Source organism: Mobula birostris, chromosome 12, assembly GCF_030028105.1.
Source record: "Mobula birostris isolate sMobBir1 chromosome 12, sMobBir1.hap1, whole genome shotgun sequence".
NCBI classification, from domain to species: Eukaryota; Metazoa; Chordata; class Chondrichthyes; order Myliobatiformes; family Myliobatidae; genus Mobula; species Mobula birostris.
This window is the reverse complement of record NC_092381.1, coordinates 46,270,182-46,279,414: the sequence shown is the minus strand read 5'-3', so window position 1 is coordinate 46,279,414 and position 9,233 is coordinate 46,270,182.

The following is a 9,233-nucleotide window of genomic DNA, read 5'->3' as shown; positions in this document are numbered from 1 at the left end:
TCAAAGTTCACAGTTTTAAGAAGTAAAAACCAATACTATGGAAAACATTAGTGTCATAATTATATTGTACAACTAAAGCACATAAGCATTTGTGTGTACAAATTGGCTAGCCACAGGATGTTTTGTCCTTATTGGCAAAATACAAATTAACAATTTTAAAAGGAGTCTTTTTGTGTTTATTAAAACGTTTTACAAATACACAAATTAAACTGGAGTATCAATATTAATTATGTATTTAAATCTCCTGATGTGATTTGAATCTGACTGTTTTCAGACAAGTAGTGAAAAAGTCAGGTAGAAAGAGCTTAGCTGATCTAGGAAGTTGTATCATGCATTCTGATTCCAACCCACCAGGAGCTATGAGACACGGTAAACAAGTCTATTTAAAAATCTAGACCATTCTTGGGGGAAAAATAACTTCTGAGAAATTCTTCTCCTAGAGATAGAGATTCCCATCATGACTTGTACCAACTTTTTATGGTCATATGGTCACAATGCCTCAAATGTTTTCATATTTTCAATTAAGTTGTTGACTAATTTATACCCGAAATGCAGATTCTATTTCTAGTATTTACTCTACATGATTATTCATACATTAGTGCCTGTCCCTTTATAAACTGATTCTCAGTAAATGCTACATATTAAAATATTGTAAAACATATCAGACTTCATGAAAAATTTACCTGCTATTTAAATTGTAGGTAAATTTTACAAATTGCTATTTTCCCACCAAAAATTGGTAAAATGATTTGAGAGAAAACTTCTCGGAAGAATAGGTTATGATAACCATACGGTATAACATCAATAACTATTTAGTTTGGCGTTTAGTAGATCTGACCATAGATTTAAACACAATCCAAGTATTGGGTGACCTCAATCAAGCCTATATTTGTCAGCCTTCATTCAGTTATAGCACATTTGTCTGCATTCAAACATTTGAACATAATATAAGCCTGTAGTAAAGAATGGTTGGATGTTTAAAAAAAAATGTGCATCTACTTAAAAAGAGATTTTGTGTTGGTTCTCTGGACAATGTTGCATTCAACCAACGTCGCTAAAGGAGTAATTTTTTTCATTGTGGATATCAACTGGTGATTTTTTTTTGTTTTGAAAGATGTACACAATTGGCATTTAATAATCTCAGTTTATTAAAAGTTAAGGTTAGAAAAAAAGAGATGCATCATTAGACTCATGTTACGGTAACATTAGAAGTCCATTGATGAGCTAGGCACCAGAGGATTTATGAAAACTGGGTGCTGTCAGCAAGAAGAAAAATAGTAAATTTAACAATTGTTCTGAGATGTGTATATTTTAATAATTATAAATTCAATATGAGTTGGTGTCAAATGTATACCAACTGTCACTTTGGGTTATACCTTGAAAATTTCTTGCTGTGACTGCAGTTTTTGTTACTCAGTCATTTCAAATTCTGAGGTATCTAGCTTTAATAGATTCCCCCCATATCTTGCTCTTATTTGATGTGCTTCAGGCTACAATGCATTATGACTTTGCAAGACTACTGCTGTGTTGGTCAAAAATGGAGTCCCTGCTGATTTTGTTTCTCTCTCAATTTAAACATTGGAAAGACCAAAGCTCTGATTTTTAACTCTTGATACAAACTCTGCATCCTTGCCAAAGAGTACAACCACCTTGGTCCATGTATTGAGCTGAGATTGACAGTTCACAACTTTGATCTTTATTTTGAAGTTCCCTGACAAATTGATTCCAAAACCTTCACCCTTGGATTTCTTAGTTTCATACATGCCAATGTTCCCTTGGCTTTAAAAAAAAACGATTTCATAAAAGCTTTGCTGGCTTACTTAAACATCACCAAAAATCCTTGCTATGTCAACCCCAATCCTCACTGACCATTAGAACAGTTCTTGCTTAACTCCCTTCAAGTTCTCCATCCTCTCTATTCATAATTTCATTCAGCCCCATAACCATCTAAGAACTCTGACTTCTGGGTCAAACCATTTTTTGTTTCATCTGTGTGTTTATCCTCAGACCCAATGTTCTATCATTTCCTCTCAAAAACTGAACTTCTCCAATCTGCTTCTGCTTTAACAGATGCTACCACAATGGCTAAGCATTCAGTAATCCTAAATGTATATCCCTTGGCTTAGTTACTTTATATGGCTCAGAGTGACTCAAAGTACGCAGCTTGTGATACGTAGTACATTGTTCTGCCTTTTTGAATGATGTTAAGTAAAATTATTGCACAAATATTGTAAGTATTGATCTCACATTTCATAGGATGTTGTACTGCCCACAATTTGAGGGATTGTGAATTCACTAATTACACATTTAATGAATTTTGTTTTTTTTTAAGTTTTGGATTTGTAGCTGTCTTCAAATAGTGTTCTATTGCAACTACCTGGCAAAAATAGAGACTGGCAAATTATTTAGTATTGTATGGGAGGTCACATGATAATGGTGGTATTTGGGGTATGACAGTGCGGAAATGGGAAATGGTACAGTGTGTCTGTTTTATGGGGTGGCGGTATCGGGGAAGGGTTAATTGCAATTCAAATTTTAAGTAAACAGTAATGCAAATAAATTGAGCAAAGTTGCATACTTTTAATAGGATTTTTTTATCAGTAAGTTCTTCAAGCAATAATCTCTTCTGAAAAAAATATTCCCATATGGGGGAGAAAGCTGCCACATTGTTTTGAATTATATTTAACTGCAAACCTTTCGGGTCCAAAAGTAACTTGTGAAGTAGTAATACAAATAAAATAAACCTAACGTCCGAACTATTTTATGATAATGATTGAGAATATAGTAGTAAGGATTTTACCAGAGATAGGATGGTTCACATGGGAATGAAAAGTAATTGTACAGGGATCAATAAAGACTTGTGATAAGGGAGTGAGATTATGGCAAGCAAGTCTCGAGATTATAAGGTTTTATATTTTCCCTCAAGCTACTTCTCATCCACACAATCTCACTACTTTGGTCAACATGAAGACCATTGTGTGATTATTCTAATGTTCTGTGTGCATTTTAAATACGCAGCTGAATAGCACACACAAAATGCTGGAGGAACTCTGCAGGCCAGGCAGCATCTATGGAAAAGAGTGCAGTCGACTTTTCAGGCTGAGACCCTTCAGCAGGACTGGTGGAAAAAAGATGGGTAGAGTTAAAAGGTGGGGCTAAGGGAGGGAGAAACTGGTAGAGGGAGGGGTGAGGTAAAGAACTGGGAAGTTGATTTGGTGAAAGAGAGTCAGGGCTGGAGAAGAGGGAACCTAATAGGAGAGCACAGAAGGCCATGGAAGAAAGAAAGGGGGTGGGGAGCACCAGAGAGAGCCGATGGGCAGGTAAGGGAGATAACGTGAGAGGGATAAAATGGCATGAGGAATGGTGAAGGGGGTTGGGGCATTACTGGAAGTTTGAGAAATTGATGTTCGTGCCATCAGGTTGAAGGCTACCCAGACAAAATATAATGTGGTGCTCCTCCAACCTGAGTGTGGCCTCATCGCGACAGTAGAGGAGACCATGGACTGACATGTCAGAAAAGTAATAGGAAGTAGAATTAAAATGGGTGGCCACTGGGAGGTCCCACTTTTTCTGGTGAATGCAGCTTGGGTGCTTGGCGAAGCGGTCTCCAACCTGATGGCATGAACATTGACTTCTCTAACTTCTGCCCATGCCCCACCTCCCCTTCATACCCCATCTGTTATTTATTTATATACACACATTCATTCATTCTTTCTTTTTCTCTCTCTCTCCTTTTTCTCCCTCTGACTATACCCCTTGCCCATCCTCTGGGTTTTCCCCCCTCCCCCTTTTCCTTCTCCCTGAGCCTCCTGTCCCATGATTGTTTCATATCCCTTTTGCCAATCACCTGTCCAGCTCTTGGCTCCATCCCTCCCCCTCCTGTCTTCTCCTATCATTTCGGATCTCCCCCTTCCCCTCCCCTTCCCACTTTCAAATCTCTTACTAGCTCTTCCTTCAGTTAGTCCTGATGAGGGTCTCGGCCCGAAACGTCGACTGTACCTCTTCCTAGAGATGCTGCCTGGCCTGTTGGGTTCAACAGCAACTTTGATGTGTGTTGCTTGAATTTCCAGCATCTGCAGAATTCCTCGTGTTTGCCTCCCTGCCTGTGTTGAGTCTCACCAGTATCCAGGAGGCCACTCTGGGAGCACCAGACACAGTATATGACCCCAACAGACACACAGGTGAAATGTCAGCTCACCTGGAAGGACTTTGGGGCCTTGAGTGGTAGTGAGGGAGGGGGTGTAGGGGCAGGTGTAGCACTTGTTCTGCTTACAAGGATAAGTGCCAGGAGGGAGATCAGTGGGGAGGGACAAATGGACAAGGGAGTTGCATAGGGAGTAAATAATCTGTTTAAAATACCAACTTCCATGAGAAAGGCTAGTGTTGAGCATTGATTAAGTACTTGCTTCAGTAAAATACTCTTAAAGGATTGTTCCTGGTCACAAGCAGAGACTGACCTTTGGAGGTGCTTCTCTTGTTTTGGGATTGGTATCGGTAGATATGAAACAAATAGTAATTTGAGTGAGCAATTGACCAGGATGTAGTGAGAAAATTACAGAGTAGACAAGAGTTTACTTTTATGATATTCAGGTTGATTGAGGGGTTCATCTGAAAAAAGTCATGAGGAAAATAGTATATTAGTTAGCTAAGTGCACCGACAATGTATTAGCCAATTTCAGCATGTCAAGTATAATAATCAGTGCCTAATAGGATTGCCATGGGACACAAATCAAATCATTTCAACACTGAAAAAGTAATTAAATGAAGAGATGATGGAGTTTTAAGAAATGTAGGGGAACAATTAAGGAATTGGAGATTCCGCAGCATCTTCATCAGGAAATTAATTTGCATTGCATTCATTATTTTTTTTTTAAATATCACTTTCAGCCAAGGACCTTGTTACATTTGGAAAGGTGTCAAAAGTTGTGGCATTGTTTTACCAGATTCTCATTTGGGAAGTAAGAGACTCAATGATTCCGTCTCTTTTGAAAGATGAGTTTCAAATGTGTTCCAGAGGCCCAGTCAATGGCGGGAACAGAGCACTTCGAGGAGGTTGCTTGCAGGTTGGCAAAGCTTGTATAAAAGGGACCATGAGAAGGCCCTGGTGAGCAGGATTAAGGAAAATGTCAAGGCATTCTACAAGTATGTGAAGAGTAAGAGGATGAGGCGTGTGAGAATAGGACCAATCAGGTGTGATACGTAGTGGAAACATGTCCATGGGGCCGGAGGAAGTAGCAGAGGTACTTAATGAATACTTTGCTTCAGTATTCACCAGTGAAAAGGATCTTGGCAATTGAGGGGATGATTTTCAGCAAACTGAAATGCTTGAGTATAGACATCAAGAAAGAGGATGTGCTGGAGCTGTTGAGAGGTAATAATTTAGATTAGTCACTGGGACCAGATGAGATATACCCCAGGCTACTGTGGAAAGCGAAGGAGGAGATTGCTGAGCCTCTGGCAATGATCTTTGCATCATCAAAGGGGATGAGAGAAGTACCAGAGGATTGAAAGGTTGTAAATGTTGTTCCCTTGTTCAAGAAAGGGAGTAGAGATAACCCAGGAAATTATAGACCAGTGAGTATTACTTCAATGGTGGGCAAATTGTTGAAGATCCTGAGAGGCAGGATTTATGAGTATCTGGAGAGATATAATCTGATTAGGGATAGTCAGCATAGCTTTGTCAAGGGCATGTCATACCTTAAAAGCCTGATTGAATTCTCTGAGGATGTAACAAAATACATTGATGAAGATAGAGCAGTGGATGTAGTGTATATGGATTTCAGTAAGGCATTTGATAAGGTTCCCCATGCCAGGCTCATTCAGAAAGTAATGAGGCAGGGGATCCAAGGAGACCTTGCTTTGTGGATCCAGAATAGGCTTGCCCAAAAAAGGCAAAGGGTGGTTATAGATGGTTTGTATTCTGCATGGAGGTCAGTGACCAGTGGTGTTCCGCAGGAATCTGTTCTGGGACTCCTCCTCTTTTATAAATGTCTTCGATGAGGAAGTAGAAGGATTGGTTAGTAAGTTTGCTGATGACGCAAAAGTTGGGGGTGTTCGGATAGTCTAGAGGGTTGTCAGAGGTAACAGTGGGATAGCGATAGGATGCAGAACTGGGCTGAGAAGAGGCAGAAGAGTTTAATCCATATAAGTCTGAAGTGGTTCATTTTGGTAGGTCAAATTTGAAGACAGAATATATTAATGGTAGAACTCTTGACTGTGGAGGATTAGCAAGATCTTTCAGTCTGTGTCTATGGAACATTCAAAGCTGCTGTGCAGTTGACAGTGTTGTTAAGAAGACGTATGGCGAGATGGTCTTTATTAACCATGGGATTGAGTTCAAGAGCTGTGAGATAATGTTACAGCTTTATAAGGCTTTGGTCAGTCCCCACTTGGAGTGCGGTGTTCAGTTCTGGTCATTTCACTAGAGGAAGGATGAGGATACTATAGAGAGAATGAAGAGGAGATTTACAAAGATGTTGCCTGGATTGGAGGGCGTACCTTATGAGAAGAGGTTGAGTGAATGTGGCTTTTTCTCCTTACAGCAATGGAGAATAAGAAGTGACCTGATAGAGGTGTATAAGATGATGAAAGGCATTAATCGTGTGGATAGTCAGGGGCCTTTTCCCAGGGCTGAAATGGTTAACACGAGGGGGCATAGTTTTAAGATACAAGATGTCAGAGGTAAGTTTTTCACACAGAGTGGTGGGTGCATGGAATGGAATGCACTGCCAGTGACAGTGGTAGAGGCAGATAAAATAGGGTTTTTTAAGAGACTCTTATATAGGTACATGGAGCATAGAAAAATAGAGGACTTTGCAGTAGGGAAATTTTAGGCAGTTTCTAGAGTAGGTTGCATGGTTGGCATGATATTGTGGGCCGAAGGGCCTGTAAGGTGCTGTAGATTTCTATGTTCGCTGTTCTATGAGTTTGTCCATGAGGTTATCTATTTTCATAGATTCTGTGATGGCTTACCCTTCCAGTAAGATGGCACCATTAAGTGGCAACTCTTCGTACAGCTCCAATGAGAATTATCCATTATTCCTGTTTAGAATGACTACTGCTGTGTACTTTGCTTCATGGAAACGTGGCTCATTCCCACCATTTCAGATGCAGTGCTACAGCTTCACCATTCTCTGCAAAGTCATTGAAAGGTAGAGAAGGTGGAGTATGCTATATGATTAATTGAACATAGTGCACAGACGTGGTGGTCCTGTCTCAATCCTGCTCACTTAAATGGAACACTTAGCCATCAAATGTCTTCTATTTTATCTGCCAAGAGAGGTTCTTCTATCATCCTGGTAGCAGTGTGCATTCCACCTCTGACCAACGTCAGCCAGGCACTGGATGAATTGAGCACCATGATCAGCAGTCATGAAACAATGCTCCCTGACGCCTTCCCTATTAATGTGGGGGATTTCAACCAGGTCAGCTTGAAGTCTCTGAGCAACTACCACCATCATATCACCTGAGGAACCAAAGGAGCCAACATACTTGACCACTGTTATACCACCCTGCCATTCGTGCCATGCCATGACCACTCTTTGGAAAGTCCAATCACCTGGCTGTACTTCTACTCCTGATGTATAGGCAGAGGCCAGGTCATTGGGCATACTTAAGGCGGAGGTTGATGGGTTCTTGATTAGTTAGGGCGTGAAAGATTATGGGGAGAAGGTAGGAGAATGGGATTGAGAGGGAAATGGAACAGCCATGATCAAATGCTGGAGCAGACTCAATGGGCTGAATGGTCTTATTCTGCCCAAATGTCTTGTGGTCTTATGGTTGAAATCTCTGCAATGAAAGGGAAGGCATCCATTACGTGCCTGCTCTTTACATTGCTCAGTGCTTGCCTGAGGTGGAACGTACCAGGATGATGGTGGAAAACTCCCATGGCAGATTAAATGGACAACATTTGACCGCTAGATGTTCCAGGTCAGGTGAGCAGGACTGAGACAGAAATGCCACATTTGTGCATCATGATGAGTTAATCATAAAGCATACTCCACCTTGTCTACCTTTAAGACTGAGCTGTCCTGTTTTTGCAGAGAATGGTGAAGCTATCAGGCTGCAGTGCCATAGCTGAAATTGCAGGCATGAGCCATGTTTACGTAAAGGAGAGTACACAGCAGTCCCTGATATATGTCCTTCTGTTACAGCAATCTTGCCCTGAGGTCTTCAGCTTTGTTTTCCAGAGACTGTACACTGACCAGCAGGATAGTCAGGAATGGAAGTCTAAAACCTCTGCATTCAAATCGTACCTGTAGACAGTAGATGTGAGGGCCACTGAGTGATAGTTACTGAGGCAGTTCACCCTTCTCTTCTTGGGCACTGGTATGATTATTGCTCTTTTGAAGCTGGTAGGAACCTCCAATTGCAGCAGTGAGAGATTAAAGATGTCCTTGAACACTTCTTTCAGTTGGTTGGCACAGGTTTTCAGAGCCCTACCGGGTATACCATCAGGGCCTGATGCCTTGCACAGATTCACCATCCTCTGGCTAAAGAAAAAAACCTCCTCATCTCTGTTCTAAATGAATGTCTCTCTATACTAAGGCTGTGCCCTCGGGTCCTAGAATCCCCCACTATAGGAAACACCCTCTCCATGTCCTCGCAATCTAGGCTTTTCAATAGGTTTCAATGAGATCATCCCTTATTCTTCTAAATTCCAGTGGGTGCAGGCCCAGAACCATCAAACACTCCTCATATGATAAGCCCTTCATTCTCGGAATCATTTTTGTTCGCCTCCTTTAAACCCTCTCCAATGTCGGCACGTTTTCTTAGTTAAAAGGCCCAAAACTGCTCACAATATTTAAAGTGAGGCCTCATCCATGTTTTATAAAGCATCAGCATTACATCCTTGTTTTAATATTCTAGTCCTCTCAATATGAATGCTAACATTGCATTTGCCTTCCTCACCACCAACTCAACCTGCAAGTTAACCTTTGGGAATCCTGCATCAGGACTCCAAAGTCCCTTTGTACCTCTGATTTTTGTATTTTCTCCTGTTTTTATTCCTTCTACCAAGTGCATGACCATGCACTTTCTGACATTGTATTCCATTTGCCACTTCTTGCCAATTCTCCTAAACTAAGTCCTTGTGCAGACCGCCTTGCTTCCTCAACACTACCTGCCCCTCCACCTATCTTCATATTGTCCACAAACGTGGCCACAAAGCCATCAATTCCATCATTCAAATTATTGACATGTAATGTAAGAAGAAGTGGTCCCAACACAGACCC